The sequence below is a fragment of the Saccopteryx leptura genome, chromosome 1 (genome assembly GCF_036850995.1).
Source record: "Saccopteryx leptura isolate mSacLep1 chromosome 1, mSacLep1_pri_phased_curated, whole genome shotgun sequence".
Lineage (NCBI taxonomy): Eukaryota > Metazoa > Chordata > Mammalia > Chiroptera > Emballonuridae > Saccopteryx > Saccopteryx leptura.
In genome coordinates this window covers 137021815-137041263 of record NC_089503.1, presented here as the reverse complement: position 1 = coordinate 137041263, position 19449 = coordinate 137021815, and the positions used below count along the sequence as shown (strand labels likewise).

At 42.0% G+C, this 19449-nt stretch overlaps 1 pseudogene; it reads right to left on the bottom strand.

The window, feature by feature from the left end:
• Positions 1–16753, bottom strand: part of LOC136388134 (la-related protein 1 pseudogene) — a 37317-nt pseudogene extending 20564 nt beyond the window's left edge.
• Positions 16754–19449: the final 2696 nt, after the last annotated feature.

Genomic DNA, 19449 nt, shown 5'->3' with positions numbered 1-19449 from the left:
AGAATCTCAAGGATGGTTCAACATACGCAAAACGGTTAACGTAATACACCATATCAACAAAACAAAGAACAAAAACCACATGATCATATCAATAGATGCAGAAAAGGCTTTTGATAAAATACAACACAATTTTATGTTTAAGACTCTCAACAAAATGGGTATAGAAGGAAAATATCTCAACATGATAAAGGCCATATATGATAAACCATCAGCCAACATCATTTTAAACGGCATAAAACTGAGGACTTTCTACCTTAAATCAGGAACAAGACAGGGTTGTCCACTCTCTCCGCTCTTATTTAACGTGGTGCTAGAAGTTCTGGCCAGAGCAATCAGACAAGACAAAGAAATAAAAGGCATCCATATCGGAAAAGAAGAAGTAAAGGTATCACTTTTTGCTGATGATATGATCCTATACATCGAAAACCCGAAGGACTCCACAAAAAGATTATTAGAAACAATAAACCAATACAGTAAGGTCGCAGGATACAAAATTAACATACAGAAGTCCATAGCCTTTCTCTATGCCAACAATGAAATATTAGAAAACGAACTCAAATAAATAATCCCCTTCACGATTGCAACAAAAAAAATAAAATACCTAGGAATAAACATAACAAAGAATGTAAAGGACCTATATAATGAAAATTACAAAGCATTTTTAAGGGAAATCGAAAAAGATACAATGAGATGGAAAAATATTCCTTGTTCTTGGATAGGAAGAATAAATATAATCAAAATGGCCATATTACCCAAAGCAATATACAAATTTAATGCAATTCCCATCAAAATCCCTATGAGATTTTTTAAAGAAATGGAACAAAAAATCATCAGATTTATATGGAACTATAAAAAACCCCGAATAGCCAAAACAATCCTAAGGAAAAAGAATGAAGCTGGGGGCATTACAATACCTGACTTTAAACTATATTATAGGGCCACGATAATCAAAACAGCATGGTATTGGCAGAAAAGTAGACACTCAGACCAATGGAACAGAATAGAAAGCCCAGAAATAAAACCACATATATATGGTCAAATAATCTTTGATAAAGGGGCCAACAACACACAATGGAGAAAAGAAAGCCTCTTCAACAAATGGTGTTGGGAAAACTGGAAAGCCACATGCAAAAGAATGAAACTCGACTACAGCCTGTCCCCGTGTACTAAAATTAATTCAAAATGGATCAAAGACCTAAATATAAGACCTGAAACAATAAAGTACATAGAAGAAGACATAGGTACTAAACTCATGGACCTGGGTTTTAAAGAACATTTTATGAACTTGACTCCAATGGCAAGAGAAGTGAAGGCAAAGATAAATGAATGGGACTACATCAGAATAAAAAGTTTTTGCTCAGCAAGAGAAACTGATATAAAAATAAACAGACAGCCAACTAAATGGGAAATGATATTTTCAAACAACAGCTCAGATAAGGGCCTAATTTCCAAAATTTACAAAGAACTCATAAAACTCAACAACAAACAAACAAACAATCCAATAAAAAAATGGGAAGAGGACATGAATAGACACTTCTCCCAGGAAGAGATACAAATGGCCAACAGATATATGAAAAGATGCTCAGCTTCATTAGTTATTAGGGAAATGCAAATCAAAACTACAATGAGATACCACCTCACCCCTGTTAGATTAGGTATTATCAACAAAACGGGTAATAGCAAATGTTGGAGAGGCTGTGGAGAAAAAGGAACCCTCATTCACTGTTGGTGGGACTGTAAAGTAGTACAACCATTATGGAGGAAAGTATGGTGGTTCCTCAAAAAACTGCAAATAGAACTACCTTATGACCCAGCAATCCCTCTACTGGGTATATACCCCAAAACCTCAGAAACATTGATACGTGAAGACACATGTAGCCCCATGTTCATTGCAGCACTGTTCACAGTGGCCAAGACATGGAAACAACCAAAAAGCCCTTCAATAGAAGACTGGATAAAGAAGATGTGGCACATATACACTATGGAGTACTACTCAGCCATAAGAAATGATGACATCAGATCATTTACAGCAAAATGTTGGGATCTTGATAACATTATAAGGAGTGAAATAAGTAAATCAGAAAAAAACAAGAACTACATGATTCCATACATTGGTGGAACATAAAAATGAGACTAAGAGACATGGACAAGAGTGTGGTGGTTACCAGGGGTGGGGGGAGGGAGGACAGGGGGAGAGTTAGGGGGAGGGGGAAGGGCACAGAGAACTAGATAGAGGGTGGCGAAGGACAATCTGACTTTGGGCGAGGGGTATGCAACATAATTTAATGACAAAATAACCTAGACATGTTTTCTTTGAATATATGTACCCTGATTTATTAATGTCATCCCATTACCATTAATAAAAATTTATTTAAAAAAAAAAAAAAAAGAGTCTAGAGACTTTGGCTAGAAATAAATGATAAAGATTTATTCAAGGATCTTAGGTTTTACAAATCGGAAACACAACTAGGCATAAATCCAGAAGTGTTCCAGAGAAGAAAGAAAAGTTAAGAGTTTTTATGATATAGCTGGTAGTTAGACACAAGCAGAGTAGGAACTATAGGACAGGTACTGAAGGTCACCAGGGGAGAAGCCCTGTGTGCCTAGCAAAGGACAACTGTAAGGTGGAACTTGCCCACAGGGTAACCTTCCCTCCCCTAGCATATTGATAAACATGCAGTTTAGATCCCTTGACCTTTTATATCACTGGTTATGCAGTTTGGATCCTCCCCTGACTTTTCCTAGCCTAGCATATTACTAGTCAAATGGAAGAGCCATTGGGGGAGGAACAAAGCAGCCAGAGAATAGCCTCCTATGGCTCCCATCAGAGTCTTATGTAACCACTCCCTTAAGCATTAAGGCCTAGAGATAACATCTAGGGCTCAGGGCTCAGTTGTGTTTTAGCTCCAGGCCTAGAAAAATAGGAAAGCCAGGTGGGGCAATGCCATGGCTGACATCAGGATCAACTGTGAAGACCAATGACCCACTGCCCTGATGCCAACCAATCAGTGGACACCGTGACCCTGAGGTGAAACACCTAGAAAGCTGATAAATATTCTATTGCGATCCTACATGGAGACTTCTGGATAAAATCCCTTAAGACAAAGGACCCAGCACATGCTCTCTCTCTTGAGCACTCCCCAGAGGTGGATTCAATAGTGGGTGCACCGGGCACGTGCCCTGGGCCCCGACTTCTGAAGGGCCCCGCAAAACCCCAACTTTACACTTTTTTCTAATGATATCACGTTTGGTTTCATATGTGCAATTTTAACATTAATAGTACATAGTATTTTTTATTTATTTAAAAATATGGTTAACATGTATTTTTATTTTCCCTGTGTCTCTTTTTTTTACGAGGCCCATTACTTTCTTCTGTGCCCGGGGCCTCAATCGACCTTAATCCGCCGGTAGCATTCCTGTACATTTTCCCATCCCCATCTTTCCCCAGGTGTACTATCTATGGAGCACACTCATGCCTTTCCCCCTTCCCTTCCTCCAGGCATTCTCTTTGACTTTCTTCTAAGCTTCATGGGCCTTTCTTTCACCTCTGTAATTTGTTTCCTGAGCCCTTGCAGCCCAGCTGGCCCCCTTCTTCTACAGCTTCCTTCTACCTCTGCCAATGTAAGGCCAAGGGCCGCCGCCATTGTGGTCATTCACATGCAGGTTCTCACTGAATTTGGGCAGATGGTAAAGAAACAGCAGAACCGGAGGATGGTGGGCCATTCTGTTATTTAAGTCTCACACCTACGGATGAGCAAACACACAGGGAAAATACTTCCCTCTTCATTCATTCAGAGCTCTCAAAGCCCTGACACATTATCCAGTTCCACAACCAGGAGAATCTTCTCCGGATCCTCCTAGAATCAAAGGCCCCACCAGTTTAAGTGGAGCTTGCAAAAGCCCCTCACCTCTGGTTCCCCATCTGCAAACCTTCTTTTTCCCTGCCAACATGGCTTCTCTCCAGCACTCTGCATTCTCTCTGTGCTCACTCTGCAAACATGGCTTCTTTTTCCTTCTCCTCCTCTCTCTTTTCAAAACCTTCTGGTGCAAAAACCTCTCTTCCAGCAAATATTAGCAAAAACAATGGCCCTTTCCAAGCAGTAAGGTAATTTGCAATTTCACAGACCATAATTACCTGGCGTTTCCCAGCCCCCAATGCAAACTATAAGTGAGAAAACATAAAAATCACATTTTACAAATTTATTTGACCAACAGTAACTTACTAAATAATCTTTAATTTGTATTTGAGTCTTGACTCTGAATTCTTTCTTACCCAGAATGCAAGGACCAAGGGATAACATCTAGAGTTCTTTGCTATTCACACTAATAGTAGAGTATATTTTTAAGAATAATTAGCCCTAGGATTGGTCCAGGACAGTTATCAGTCAGATATCAGGTGGTAGATGATGGATGCCAGGTGGCCTGCCGATGGGTTCCAGGAGGTCTGATCATTCTCCATGGTTGTCTGGATAATGGATGTCAGGTGAATGTCAGGTGGTCTGGATACTTGAGCCTTCTGGGGATAATCAGAGGTTTTTATCTGGAGGTCTGATGTATATCCAGGAATTGATGCAGGACTGGAAAATTCAAAAGTTTACATTTTCAAGGTAAAACAAGAATAGAAGTGTTTCCTCATGCCCAACATACTTGATTTTAGTAACTTGGCAGCTTGACTATATGACTCGGTTGGTCAAATAAGTTTGTAAATATGATATTATATATGTTTGCTCACTTTGGGTGTGAGAGACAGGCTGTAAGCTGGCAAAGTCATTATAGCCTAAGGCTTGGTTTTAAGACTAAGCCTTTCCCTCCCTTGTAATACTAAGGTCTTCTCAAAACTAAGCTTTTCCCCACACCCTTGACTGTTGCATGATGTGGGGTGGTGCACTCTTATGAGGAATCCCATTTATGCCTCAGATAAGTGGCTTTGTATCAGAATCTTCCTTATTTGTATATTGACTTAAAGGCTTTAATTTTCTACACTATAAAATGAGACAGACCGGGGGCTTTCTCTCTCAGTTCCTGCTATCAGGGAGGCATTGCAGAGGCCTCCCTGATCCCTTGCCCTCCATGGGAAAAGCAGGTTTTCTGATTTTCCCTTGTCTTTTCTTGTGGCTTGCCTGTCTTGATAAGACACCAATAAACAGAATGGCCCACCATTCTCCGACTCCGCCATTTCTTTACCGTCTGCCCGAATTCAATGAGAACCTGCATGTACATGGCCATGATGGTGGCCCCTGGCCATACAGACTCCATTATATTTCTTTACTCTATTCTTTAAACATCTTGTGGGCGGCTTGAGATGACCTTTCTGTGCTGACAGGGGCAAGTTAGTCCTATCTTAACTTCTTTATTCTTGCTTGTACTCCATTTTCAAGAGCAAAAACACACACTGAAAAAGAATGCTTCTGAATATTCTTTATTAAAACTTCTCTTGTCCTATTACATGCCATTTAGGTGAGGGTCTGTGTTCAGGGAATTTTCTCATTGCTTCATTTTGCCGGTTCTGATCTGTCTTTTGCACACTCATGGAGATGCACAGTGGAATGGAGGGGCGGGGGGGAGGGCTCTCTCACACACTCTCTGCCTTCTTTCATGGAGGAACAAAGCTCTTTCATTTCCAAATCCCTTATTTTTGCACAAAAGTTGCAAAAATTATTTCATGTCTAAAGAATTTCCTTAAATAATTTCCACCTAGTGCATGAAACAATGGCCCTTTTTCACTTGTAAAAGCATGCTGAAGTAAGTAAATGTCCTCTCTTTATGAGCACAAAGCAAAGCATATGTGCTCTATTTGGAGAATGCAAATGCCTCAAGCTGCAGCATTTCTTTCACCAGCACTCAGCAAGTGGCCATTTAGGCTTAATTGCTCCTCACAGCATAGTCCAATTAAGAGCGGGCATCAGCAGGGTAAGGGCTATTTGTTAATCCATAAAAGGTATGAGAGACAGTACTTGTTTTGCCTGCGGTTTTTATTCACATGTTTGGGTGAAAATCTTAACAGCTGGAACTCTCACAAGTGATATGTGTGTATATTTAATCTGTTGGTTATGGGCAAGACAAGTGTATGAATGTATTTCACAAAAACCAAACTTTTTCTTCAATACAAAGAACTTGGTCAAGAAATCTCTGAAACCTACCAAAGCGTGATATTTGAAGTCATGGTGGGGAGGCAGAGCTGGCTTAGAGGAGAAAACCTCTGTACCAAGGGGGTTTCTCTGCAACATGAAGATGGTTTTAGTCTCTGGGAGAGCAATTAATGCACAAATTTCTATCAGAACATATTGTAGGGTGTTTTTTTTTTCAGCGCTCTTTTTAAATAGAGGTTTTGTTTTTTGAGAATTTGCTTTCTGTATATCATTTTGATATGGTACAGGGAAAATTGCAATTCTATGTTGGAGACAGGATAAATTGACAATGTGCTTCTTGTGATACAATGAAAATGTTGCTGGTGGAAATAGGATTCTTTGTGGAGTCATAGTGTAAGGCCAGTAGCCGTCACCATTGTGGCCATTCCTATGTAGGTTTTCATTGAACTTGGGCAGATGGTAAAGAAACAGCGGAGTCGGAGGATGCTGGGCCCTTCTGTTTATTGGTGTCTCACCAAGACAGGCAAGCCACAAGAAAAGCGAAGGGAAAAGCTGCTTTTCCCATGGAGGGCAAGGGATCAGGGAGGAGAGAAAGAAGAAATCCTCCTGCACCTCTCAGAGGTGAGGCAGAATCTCTCTTTCAGTAAACATTAGCAAGACAATGGCCCCTCCCAATCAGGAAGGCAACCTGCAACCTCACAGACCACTGTATCTGGCGTTGCCCAGCCCCCGATGCAAACTATAAGCGAGCAAACATATACATCATATTTACAAACTTATTTAACCAACACATAGGAAATGCATTTCAGGGACCCACCCACAGGAAGACTTGAGGCATAGCGGTAAGATTTATTGGAACAAAAAAAGGACTACCCCCAGCCTCATGTATGGCTCAGCTCCATCTCACGGCAGAGGTCCTGAGCATGGTGAGCACAAGTACCCACCAGGAGGGTTAGGATCCGGAACTGTAATGCCATCACCCTGGGTTCCAGTAGTGCAGCATAATCGTAGGTTAAATAAGTTTGTAAATATGATATATAGGTTTGCTCGCTTATAGTTGGCATTGGGTGTGGGGGACAGGTTGTAAGCAGGCAGGGTCCTTATAGCCTAAGGCTTAGTTTTAAGACTAAGCCTTTCCCACCCTAAGTGACTTTGTATTAGAGACTTCTTTATTTGTATATTGGATTAAAGGTTTTGATTTCTACACTATAAAATGAGGCAGTCTGAGAGCTTGCTCTCTCTTGGTTTCTGAGATTAGCATTAGAGAGGATAGCAGAGAAAGGCCACATGGAGGAGAGGAGAAGCAGCCAAGATAGCGGAGTGCTGAAGGAGAAGCCAGTTTGTGCAGAGAGAAGGAGATGGGGAACAGAAGTGAATAAGGCTGGTGAGGTTAGAAACCTTTGAGTCTAGGAAACTCAGATAAGTCAGTGGCTTTGGGATCCCTGAATGGAAAGGGAAGTGTTTTCCCACTGTGTGTATTTCTTGCCCCCCCCCCCCCCCCCCCGGGTACAAGCTAGGATTAAAAGCTAATCGCCCACCAGTTCTCAGCTTTGTTGTTTCATTACCATCTGTTTGAATCAAATGCGAACCTGTATGGGCCAGGCGGCTGTGATGGTGGCCGTGGATACTGGCTTTACAGTAGTCTCTGCTCTTGACCACGCTCCTGCCTAGTCCACCCTATGCTTCAGCCCACGCAGCTGCTACAGAGAGAGTGCATAAACAAACCAGCCTCAAGCCTTTGTTAAGCTTTGATCATATTTCTTTGGGTTTGGGGAGGGGTAAGCTTTCTTTCAAACTAAACAATCTTCTTAATTTTTTGTCAGCTTGTGCTGGGCCATCCCCCTAACCATTCCCTTTCCTGGGCTTTCTGTCCTACCCTTATCCAATTGTTGGGCAAATAAGTTTATAAAATGTGATTTTTATGCTCACTTTGTTAAAAATGGCCGCTGTTCATGTGATGCTGCTGCTATGTGATAGTGCTAATTGCCTTTCTGCTTGGGAAGGAGCTTGGTTATGCTAATGTATGTTGGAGGAGGGCTTTCACCTGGAAAAGTTTTAAGGAAAAGGAGAAGAGAGGAGCTAGGAGGCCATTTTGGCAGAGGCCACTTGGTTGCAGAGGAGGCAGGCAGCCAAGATGGAGGTGTGCAGATGGGGAAAAGTTGGTGGCTGAGCCTTTGATTCTAGGAAAAACTGGAAAGATTCTCCTGGTTGTGGAACCAGAGAACATGTGAGTGGGTTTTGGTGCCCGTGTGTTTGCTTTTACTTGCTTGCATGTGTGAGCTAGAATAAAGGATGGCCCACCAGTTATTGGCTTCGTTGTTTCATTATGATCTATCCAAATTCAATGGGAACCTGCATGTACCAGGCGGCTGCAACTGCCATGACTACTGGCCATATACCAATCCTTTCCATAGATTTTCCCAGGCTAGACTCTTCCCCTTTATGCCACCATTTTGGCTCCTACTGCACATACCCTAAAGCTTTGCCTCATCATCTGGCTTCTACTTTGCATGTGTTTACCTTCCCCTGCACCATCTTGGCTTCCACCATGTATGTGCTCAGCAAAGGAATTTCCCCTACTATTTTATCACTCATCCTGGTAATCCCAGCTAAAAGGCCAATTTTCCTTTTAGCTTGGAGAGATTGGAAAGCTGTTTTTTTCTGCCTGCTTGGGGATTAGTTTGGTGGAGGGTGAGGCTGTCCCCTGGGGAGTCTATGAATGCTACAACTTCCTAGTTAATCAGACTTACTGTCTGATTCCATTTGTTCCTTCCTTTGTTAATAACTAACTAACTAGCTACCTATGCTAACAAATATAGACAGACATAGGAAGAAGTATATATATTGTGTAGCTGTTAAGTATTCTTGGTTAGCTCAAATGTTTCTATACTTTATTCTTTATGAGAAAGAATTTGATGTCCACCAGCCAGGCTGAGGGGCTGTCTACTGGTTTCTTACAAGTCTAGAGTTTCTTCTTACAAGTCAGAGAAGGAGAAGGTGGAAAACATACCTGGTGACCTGCTCCTTCAGGCTGTTCATGAAATCCTGGAGTCATGCAACAAGATATGATGTCTAGAAAAGCCAGACTTGAGTGGTGTTGGAGATTTGGGAAAGTAGGAAGAAAGGACAGTTGATATCTTTGCCTTCCCAGAGCACAGAATGGCAAATATCTTTTGTGATTTACACATTGGTCAGGCTCTGAAAATAGGCAAAGCCATCAATTCATTTCCTTTTTCTTCTTCCCAAATTTCCCCCTTGCCTGACCTGCATCCCCTCAGGAGATTTTGCTCCATTCATAACCTGTCTGTCCTTCCTGACCTTCTCTCTACAAGCACAGAGAGGGAAGCAAGGCCTGAGCAATTATGTATGCATCTGGGCTGTTCAGCGGTCAACCAACCTGACATAGCTAGGGCTAAAGAGCTCCTTGTTCTTTAGCTAAGTGAAAGCCTGTTTTTTTCCCCTTTGGTTTTGCTTCTGTCTTATTGTCAGTTGTTAACCAACACAATGCTGATGAGTGAAACCTTTGCTGATTCCAGGGCTGTTCTTATTATCAGATTAATGATTCTCCTCGGGAAAATGCCCACACCCCCCTGCCTCTCAGTCTGCATCCTGGAGGGCTACGGGCTTCAGGTAATGATATTTACCCAGCTCATTGAAATGTCACACTTAGGACTGAGCCCTATAAATTATTATTGTGCTCGTGTTATATTGTAAAGATAAAGGTCAGATCAGAGCTCAGATTTATTCACACCCTTGATGCATTTCTGAGTGTTAGTGGAAAAATAAACTATTGGGTTCTTTCAGTTAAAAGTACATGGAAGTGAAAATAAGCTTTTTCTTTTTCCAATGAAGGAAAGGAAATAATTAAAGAACTAGTTAGTTTTTGGAATAAATTAAAAGAGAGATTGGCTCATCTAAACTCTATAAATACAACCTTTCATTTTCTGCAGAGTCTCTGACAGTCCTTTAAAATAACTGGACAAGGTAAAATGTCAGGGCTAAGTTCAGGAAGACTAAGGGAACTACTGAGAATTGACATTGCATAGTGACTGAGCAGGTCATCCTCTCTGTAAAGCCAGTATCCACAGCCACCATCACAGCTGCCCGGCCCACGCAGGTTCAGGTTTGATTCGGACAGATGGTAATGGAACAATGGAGCCAAGAACTGGTGGGCCATTACCTTTCAATCCTAGCTTGCACTCGGCGGACAAGAAATACACACAGTGGGAAAACACTTCCCTTTCCACTCAGGGCTCCCAAAGTCACTGACTTATCTGAGTTTTTTAGAATCAAAGGTTTCTAGCTCACCAGCCTTATTCACCTCTGTTCCCCATCTTCTTCTCTCTGCACAAACTGGCTTCTCCTTCAGTAGTCCATCATCTTGGCTGCTTCTCCTCTCCTCCACATGGCCTTTCTCTGCTCTGTTCTTCTCGTGCCCTTTCTCTGCTCTCCTTTATAGTGTAGAAATCAAAACCTTTAATCCAGTATACAAATAAGGAAGTCTCTGATACAAAGCCACTTATTTGAGGCATAAATGAGATTCCTCAAAAGAGTGCACCACCCCACATCATGCAACAGTCAAGGGTGTGGGAAAAAGCTTAGTCTTAAAACTAAGCCTTAGGCTATAACGACCCTGCCTGCTTACAGCCTGTTCCCCACACCCAATGCAAACTATAAGCAAGCAAACATATATACCATATTTACAAACTTATTTGACCAATACTCTCTTGCAGGACCAAGGTGGCCCATCAGTTCTCCATGGAAAGCCTGTCATTGTAGTTGAGCACCTTTGTGCAGTCACAAAGTGTGTGGCTTTTTACCTTGAGCTGCGGATTTCAAAGAGCAGGAATGCTAACCAAAACTAGACCCTACTGGCTCTGAGCGCAAGGAGGCAGCCCAGTGAAGAGGGAGTGATGAATGGTGATATTAAGCGCTGGGGGTGGCCCTCCAGTGTGGACTGAAAGTCAGTGCTGGGCAGAATGAAGTGCACGTTGCCAGTGTCTTCGCTCTGCCAGATCTTTGTATAAATCACGGGCTGAGTGTTGTTAGCTGTCACGGCCACAGCTCTCACCAGCACTCAATAAAAAGTCCCAGACCATCTACATCAAATAATTTTTCTTCCATAAAATTTGGCTTTGGAGCTTTGAAAGAATCTACCGGGTTCACCCTCATTTTTCTCACTCACTTATCCTTTCAAGGATTATCTCCACATGGAGAGTTATGTTTGAAGGGTTTAGTCTTCCAAATTATTTGAACAAGAGCTGGTGGTAATCTTTTACTTGCCTCTCTCACTTCTGTGATTCCTTCTTGTTCTCCTCTCCCTCCTCTCCTTCTTCTTCTCACATTTCTTAATGGATCTCAGTGACTTTATTTTAATATTTCTTTTTTTCTATATTCTCTTCCAGTTTTTAATTCTTTATAAATTCCTTTATAATGAGTACCACTTCAAACTCTAAGTGCTAACTGTGGTAGGCGGTTAGACAGACATGAGCAGAGCAAGGACAATGGGCCAGGTACAGAAGGCCACCAGGGCGGAAAGCCCTGGGTGTCTAGCAATGGGCAAAAGTGGGAAAACAGGGACCTTATCTCAAGGGTGACTTTTCCTCTCCTAGCATATTGCTGGGCATCTGGTTTAGCCTGACATTTCATATCGCTGGACATGCTGTTCGAATCCTTCCCTGACCTTTCTCCCCCTGGCATGTTGCTAGTCATGTGGGTAAGACCCCTTTCAGAGGGGGAACAAACAAGGGGACCAGAGACTAGGTCTTAAGCATTATGCTACAAGACAATGAGGTTCTGACCCACACCAAATACATCGAGGCCTTCGTTGTATTTCAGCTTCAGGCCCAGAAAAGCACAAAACCAGACAAGTGATGCCATGGTTGACCTCAGGACCAACTGCATTAACTAATGAACCCTGCCCTGGCACTGACCAATCAGTGGAAACCCCGACCCTAGAAAGACACACCTGGAAAGCTAATGAATATTCTGTTTAGATCCTCCTATGGGCCCTCCCTTTAAATCTCCACCCCTAAAAGCCCCCATGATGGAGAACCCAGTGCCCTCTCCCTCTTGGGAGCAAGCCCTCACCTTTCCCACCCCTCTCCTTCCCTGCAGCGGTGTTACCTTTACCCTTCTCTCTTTCTCCTGAGATCCAAGAGTGCTTCTTTCGCCTCTGTAACTTGTTTCCTAAGCCACATCTTCTTGGCTCACTTTTTTGACCTCTGTGACTTTTAAAATAAACTTTCTCTTACAGTTTGAGTCTTAACTGAATTCTTTCCTTACCAGAACTGCAGTACTGAGACTGCTGAACTGAGGTCCAGTCTGACTCCGCTGGTTTCACACCTGGTGCTGTTTTGGCCGCCAACACTAAGTATGTAGCCGATACTGTACTGGATATGGCTAGGAAGGAGTGTTCGTTATTATTTGAAGCATTTGCTTATCTCTGTCATTTTAGTGGGAAGAAGAAAAAAAAATGTTTTTTAAACCTGATAAATAATATACAAGTGATGGAATAATACATACACATTTATATCTACCTTATATTATTACATCCATAAGAGAATGTTATCTTATTCATTTTCATATTTATTTTTAGTATGTCTTATTTATCCTCCCCACCATTAAAAAAAAAAATCAGAGAAGCCCTGGCTGGTTGGCTCAACAGCAGAGCGTCGGCCTGGCGTGTGGAAGTCCTGGGTTCGATTCCCAGCCAGGGCACACAGGAGAGGTGCCCATCTACTTCTCCACCCTCCTCCCTCTTCTTTCTCTCTGTCTCTCTCTTCCCCTCCTGCAGCCAAAGCTCCATTGGAGCAAAGTGGCCTGGGCACTGAGGATGGCTCCATGGCCTCTGCCTTAAGCACTAAAATGACTCCAGTTGCAATGGAGTAATGCCCCAGATGGGCAAAGCATCGCCCCCTGGTGGGCATGCCGGTGGATCCTAGTCGGGTGCATGTGGGAGTCAGTCTCTCTGCCTCCCTGCTTCTCACATCAGAAAAATACCAAAAACAAAACAACAGAGAAAAATATCTATCTGTCTCTAAGCCTCCACCATCAATTTTTCTTTCGTCCTATCTAAAAACAAAACAAAACATTATTTTTGAAAACAGTAATTGCTTTTGCTAAAGGTTTCTCTGAATGGTACATGGTTTGTCTTTAAGGGAAACAAGGTCAGTTAACAGCAAGTGGAGACAGCTTGCTGAGAGAAAGAGAGAGGGGGGGGAGGGGGGCTCTCTCTGTCTTTCAACTGGGCCATTTCCTTCCTCACTGTTTTCTGTGTCCTTTCTATTTTCTCTTAGATGGAGTGTTTTTGACCCATGGAAGAGACACAAGCAGTGAGGTGGAGCCATAGCATGATTTCTTTCTCCTGGATATTTAGTTTCAAACCCAAAGCTGGAAGATAAGAACCACTAAATGTAAGTCATTTGCAAATCAACTTTCATTCATACCTTCAACAAACATTAACTGAGTGCCTCCTTTTCTAGGCACTGTTCTAGGCAGTGGGGATATAGGATTGAACAAAACAAACCAGGATTCTTGCCTTTGTGGGTATTAGATTCTAGAGGGGGAAAAAGACAATAAATAATAAAGCTAATAAACGAGTTAATTGTCTGGCTATAGTGGTGGGAAAAAGTTATTTTTCCTCTCTTCATCTTAACTTTTTTTGGCTGGGGCCCTATAAATTAGATTGAGAAAAGACAAATTAACAAGAGAAAAAATGTATTAACATGTGCATTGTACTAATAATACTGTACATGGGAGTGCTCCGAGGTGATTAGAATTTGGGCTTATAATAGTATCTTAACATTATGGAGAAGTGACAAGACAAAGGAAAAGGACTTTGAGTTTCTAGGGCTGTGAATTGTGGGAAAGAATATATATATGGGGAAAGTAATGGAAAATAAGGGCTAATTAGTAAAATTATTATGTAGTTTCTTCTGGTGCCATCTCTGGGCTGACAAGGGTCTAGAGTTGTGTCTGGTGATTAACTTCTTTCCTTCCTTGTAGAGGGGGAAGGGAGACACCTTTACAGAGGGTGGCAAAAAGTAGGTCTACAGTTGTGAGTACACAAGACAGTTTATTCTTGTACTGTAATTTATTTATTGTATTATTTAATTTTATTATTTGTCTATTATTATTGTTGTTATTATTTTGTATCCTTACTTATGGTTTATATTTTGGGTATGATGGCTGATAATTTAATTGACTTTTGCCCACCCATATAAGTCTTGCTTTTAGGCAAATAGGAGGAGGGCAGAGAGCTTTTCCTACGTTTGCCTCTTCTTAATTGCCTTTAGCTCAAAATAATCCTTAAGTCCAAATGGCATATTTTGGGGTGGTATGTATTGTCACTCTTCATAGCTTATTTGAAGGTGATAAGATCTATGGAAAGAAAGAAAACAAAACAAAATAAGGTTATGAAAAGTATGGGGGTGTTGAACTTTAGAAATAAGTGTTGCAGAGTTGGCCTCACTGAGAAGATGATACTGGATAAAGGTTCTCTTCTTACTGAGATCCCACAAATGCTCTCAGAGGTATCCAGGAGCGCTGGGCCACAGTCAACTTTGCTGCGGAATATCTTCACATAATGTGGGAGGAACTGCTGTTTTATAAAATGAGCTACTGAGAAGAGTGGAAACAGGGCTACAGTTTTTATTGGGTTCTTCCTGGTGTAGGGGAAGTACCAGTGTAAAGAAGAGTCATGCAGGTAAAGACAGAGTAGAGACTTTAGCACAGACTGTGAATGGTATGTTCTCTTTTTTTGGCTGATGCCTCATTTCTGGGCCACTAGGTGGTATCCATATAAAACCACAGTTTTAATTTAGATGCCTGTGCAAAAGTACATCGCAGATTTTCTACGAAGAGATTTTGTTCCACCCACGTGTAATTTGTGAATGTTTGGGTCTTTGTGTGTGTGCATTTGTGCGTCTATAAATAGAATTAGTCTTATTAGTAAAAGATGCTATCTCTGTGCAAGTATTACTACACAGCTCTTATTTTATATAAATAATTTGTAATCATTGCCTGATTTATATATTCAGTTATGTTGATAATTAGACTTTGTAGCATTTCTAAACTCTGAAACAATGATTCTACAACATATATCTTTTTGTGACATCTAGAGTAAGGCTCTTAAAATTGTTTCATTGTTCATGGCATTTCTAATGGAGACTGACTATTTAATTCCCTTCTTAGCAGGAACTTGGAGTCTGATAAGTAATATGTCAGAAATGATTATGGAAAAGAAAACCCGGAATGTGTCCCAAAAGAATAAGTATATCTTTGGGAAATGAAAAGAATCTCCTGAATTTCCATCCTGTCACATGTTAAATTGAGAACCATTTAGATGAGATCACATCCTATGCAGCACCCAAATTGGATGTTTTAAAACTCATTGTCCCCCTTTTCTTCTGAATGTGCAGGCAAGAGTGCCTACTGTTTTCCAATAAGCTTTCTGTGTGATTTGTCTCAAAGTGGGGTGGGATTTCCATAGAATTTGGAATAGGCTGGTGGTAAGTTTTTTTTAGAATAATAATATGTCTTCTCCAGGCGCAGCTGTGGGGCAAACAGCCTTCTGCTGAGAGAGTGCTAAGTGTGGGGAAGGTGTGTGTGGAAGTGTGGAAGGGCGAGCTGATCCTCTTCCGGCTTGGGGAAGAAGGGAGGCCTGGTGCTGAAAGATTTGAGCTCATTTCAAGGTTTCCACACATTGACTGGGAAGGAGAGTTGGTCAGAGCTGCAAAAAGGAGAAGCAGGAAATACGTGGGTCCAATTTCTTTCCTCAACACGATTTTTGCTGTCAGAAACAGGTACCGCCTTCACTGAGTTTATCTGTGCGGGCCAGGTTAGCCAGCCAGCCAGCCTCTCTGTCACGGCTGTAGGTGCAGAACTCTGAGCTGGAACTCCTGCTCCAAGGTGTGTTACCTTGGGTGATAAAGGCTTAGAAAAAGTGCTGAATTATGACATGTTATTTGTGGCTGGAATAAAGTTTGATGTAAAGTCTTCATTCTGCTTTTCTAAATTTTACAATCTATGTCCTTTGTAGCCAGGCATGTAATAAAGAACTTAGCAAACTTATTATTTACATATTTCCTTATAATATTATTTCTTTGGGCAGGGCTGGGGTACCTACATGGCTCTCATTTTTTGAAAACAAGTAATTACATGTTAGTCAATTATCCAAGGGCTGATGATAAAAGAATAAATTATTTTGCCCCCCTGCTCCCTTATTTGCTTTGATTCCTTGATTTTAGAGAGATTTTACTAGTTATTAGCTCCTATACCATAGAAAGGACAGAGGTAATAGAAGACAGGAAAGCAAAGACTTTGCCAGAGTATTCGCTGTTAGTCAATGAGGGAAGAGTGGACATTGTATCAAATAAAGGGAAGCCTGTGTATTTTCTCTAAATCAGGTTTCCTCTAAGATACTTAAGAGTTGTTCACACCTGGGATCTCTGCACCTCTAGCTTCTTACTCGAGGAGGTGAGCACTGAGCCCGTGCTGTCCCTCTGCAGCAGGCGACTTCCAGATGGGCCCCCTGAACTCCCACTTCCTGATATGCATGTCGGTGCTATCCCTTCTTCTGGAATGACTGGCTTCTGATCAAATACTGCCAAAGTGACGGGTGTCACTTTCATGACGAGATTTTTGAGGACGGTGACTCCCATACGGGCAGCACCTTCCCATCGCCCTGTCCGTGCAAAGCGCTGCTGAAGTAAGGCACTGAATGTGGTCTCTGGCCTACAGCCAGCGAGGGACTGAATCCAGCCAACAGTCACACAAACTTGGTAGTAGATCCTTCTCCACTGAAATCTTGAGGTAACTGCACCCCGGCCAAGACCTGGATTGTGACCTATGAGAAAACCTAAAGCAGGGGGCTCAGCTCTGCCACATTCCTAATCCACAGAAACCGTGAGGTCAATGTGTGCTGTTTTAAGCTGCTAAATTAGAAGTGATTTATTATGCAGCTCTAGATAAATAATAGATAACTAATACAGTCTTTCACTATACTTTGTAACTATTCTGATTGCTCTTAGCAAAAGAAGAAAGGATCTGATAAACTCACTCATAATATGGTGTCTGGGAACTCAAAAAGTAAGTCCTGTTGGAATACAGTGTCCTCAGAGGAGGTAGTGCCCACACAGTAGAGTGCATGAACGATGGCAGAATTTTAGGATTCGGGGCAATAATGGGGAACATATTCTCTTGAAGATAAAGAAGCTTTTTGTTTTCCCTCAAAATGATAACATATATAATCACTTCTAGCATACACGTATGTTAGGCTTTGCCATCTTAAGTCTATTTTAAAACCCAGTTATACAGTGTGTCCGTAAAGTCATGGTGCACTTTTGACTGGTCACAGGAAAGCAACAAAAGACGATAGAAATGTGAAATCTGCACCAAATAAAAGGAAAACCCACCCAGTTTCTGTAGGATGATGTGGCAGCATGTGCACATGTGCAGATGATGATGTAACACCGTGTATACAGCGGAGCAGCCGACGGCCATGCCAGTTGAGATGTGGACGGTACAGAGGAAAGTTCAGTGTGTTCTATGGCTCGCTAAATTCGAATCCGTGACCAAAGTGCAACGTGAATATCGGCGCGTTTATAACGAAGCGCCACCACATAGGAATAACATTACTCGGTGGGATAAGCAGTTGAAGGAAACCGGCAGTTTGGTGGAGAAACCCCGTTCTGGTAGGCCATCTGTCAGTGACGAGTCTGTAGAGGGTATACGGGATAGCTACCTAAGGAGCCCTAAAAAATCTGTGCGTGAGCCCACATCAAACTGCACTGAATAGGTATGAAACTGGGAGAGTTTTCCTTTTATTTGGTGCAGATTTCACATTTCTATCATCTTTTTTTGCTTTCTTGGGACGGTCAAAAGTGCACCATGACTTTACGTACACACTGTATTTTGATTATTTTAATAGTAGGATTTTGAAAACGGGAAGAAGTGATCCTAAGGCGTCTTTCTGGAGAGAAGAAGGGAGTTCACGATGAACTCAGAAAGCAAGTATGAGACATCTTCCTTCTTGGGGATGAGAGGGACTGGTCATGGGGGCTGTGGGTTCTCTTTTCCAGGCAGATGCAGGAAACATGTGTTCTGGCAGCCAGAGCAAAGGCAACCTAAGCCCCATTGTCTGTGATTAGCAGGGAGCCCATAGGGATGGGGCATTTTGGGCTATGAAGGAAGCTGCAAGATCCAAGATAGAACCACTTGAGGTATGAATAAGCTGGAAGATTTTAGTATCAATGCAAAGAAAGGAAGAGTCAAAGAACTGGAAGGAATGAGGGGCAAATGGAAGAATCTGTACAGAGGTCTCTTCACTATATAGCAAAAAATCTGGTCGTGGTTTTCAAAATCAGCCCAGATGGGGGTAGGATGAAACACCAGAGTGTGCCTTCTCATTCTCAGAGACAAAACCAGACGAGGGGAAGCCCTGATTGAAATCTAGGATATTCATGGGAAAGATTCCCAATTCAACTCAATTTATGTTTCTAAATTGTACTCTGACTTGGGTATCTTATTTAACTATGACTTTTTTTTTTAAAGATCGATATTTAAAACAAAATTTTAAGAATAGGAAATACTTTTAAAATTCAAAGGTACAAATTCTCCCTTCTACCCTTGTTCCCAATTATCCAGGACACTTTCACAGAGAAAACCAAAATTAATAGTTTCTTGTGCATGCTTCTAGAGACATAATAAATACTGCATCCAAATAAATGCATGGCTATAATCTTTTAGATTGAAATGGTAGCATGCCTTGACTTCTTTCTTCTCTAAGCAATATGTCTTTGTATCTCATATTAGCTTGTAAGGGGATTCTTCATTCTTTTTTTTTTCTTTTTTTTCTTTTCATTTTTCCGAAGCTGGAAACCGGGAGGCAGTCAGACTCCCGCATGCGCCCGACCGGGATCCACCTGGCATGCCCACCAGGGCGCGATGCTCTGCCCCTCTGGGACGTCGTTCTGTTGCATCCAGAGCCATTCTAGCGCCTGAGGCAGAGGCCACAGAGCCATTCTCAGCGCCCGGGCAAACTTTGCTCCAGTGGAACCTTGGCTGTGGGAGGGGAAGAGAGAGACAGAGAGGAAGGAGAGGGGGAGGGGTGGAGAAGCAGATGGATGCTTCTCCTGTGTGCCCTGGCCAGGAATCTAACCCAGGACTCCTGCACGCCAGGCTGACGCTCTACTGCTGAGCCAACCGGCCAGGGCCAATTCTTCATTCTTATTCCTGGTTGTGCAATATTCCAATGTATTAACATTCCATATTTTACCTAATCATTTACTTACTAATTGATACTAGGAAATCCTCCCCCCCTCTTTTTGCTCTTGTAAGCAATTCTGCAATTAATACT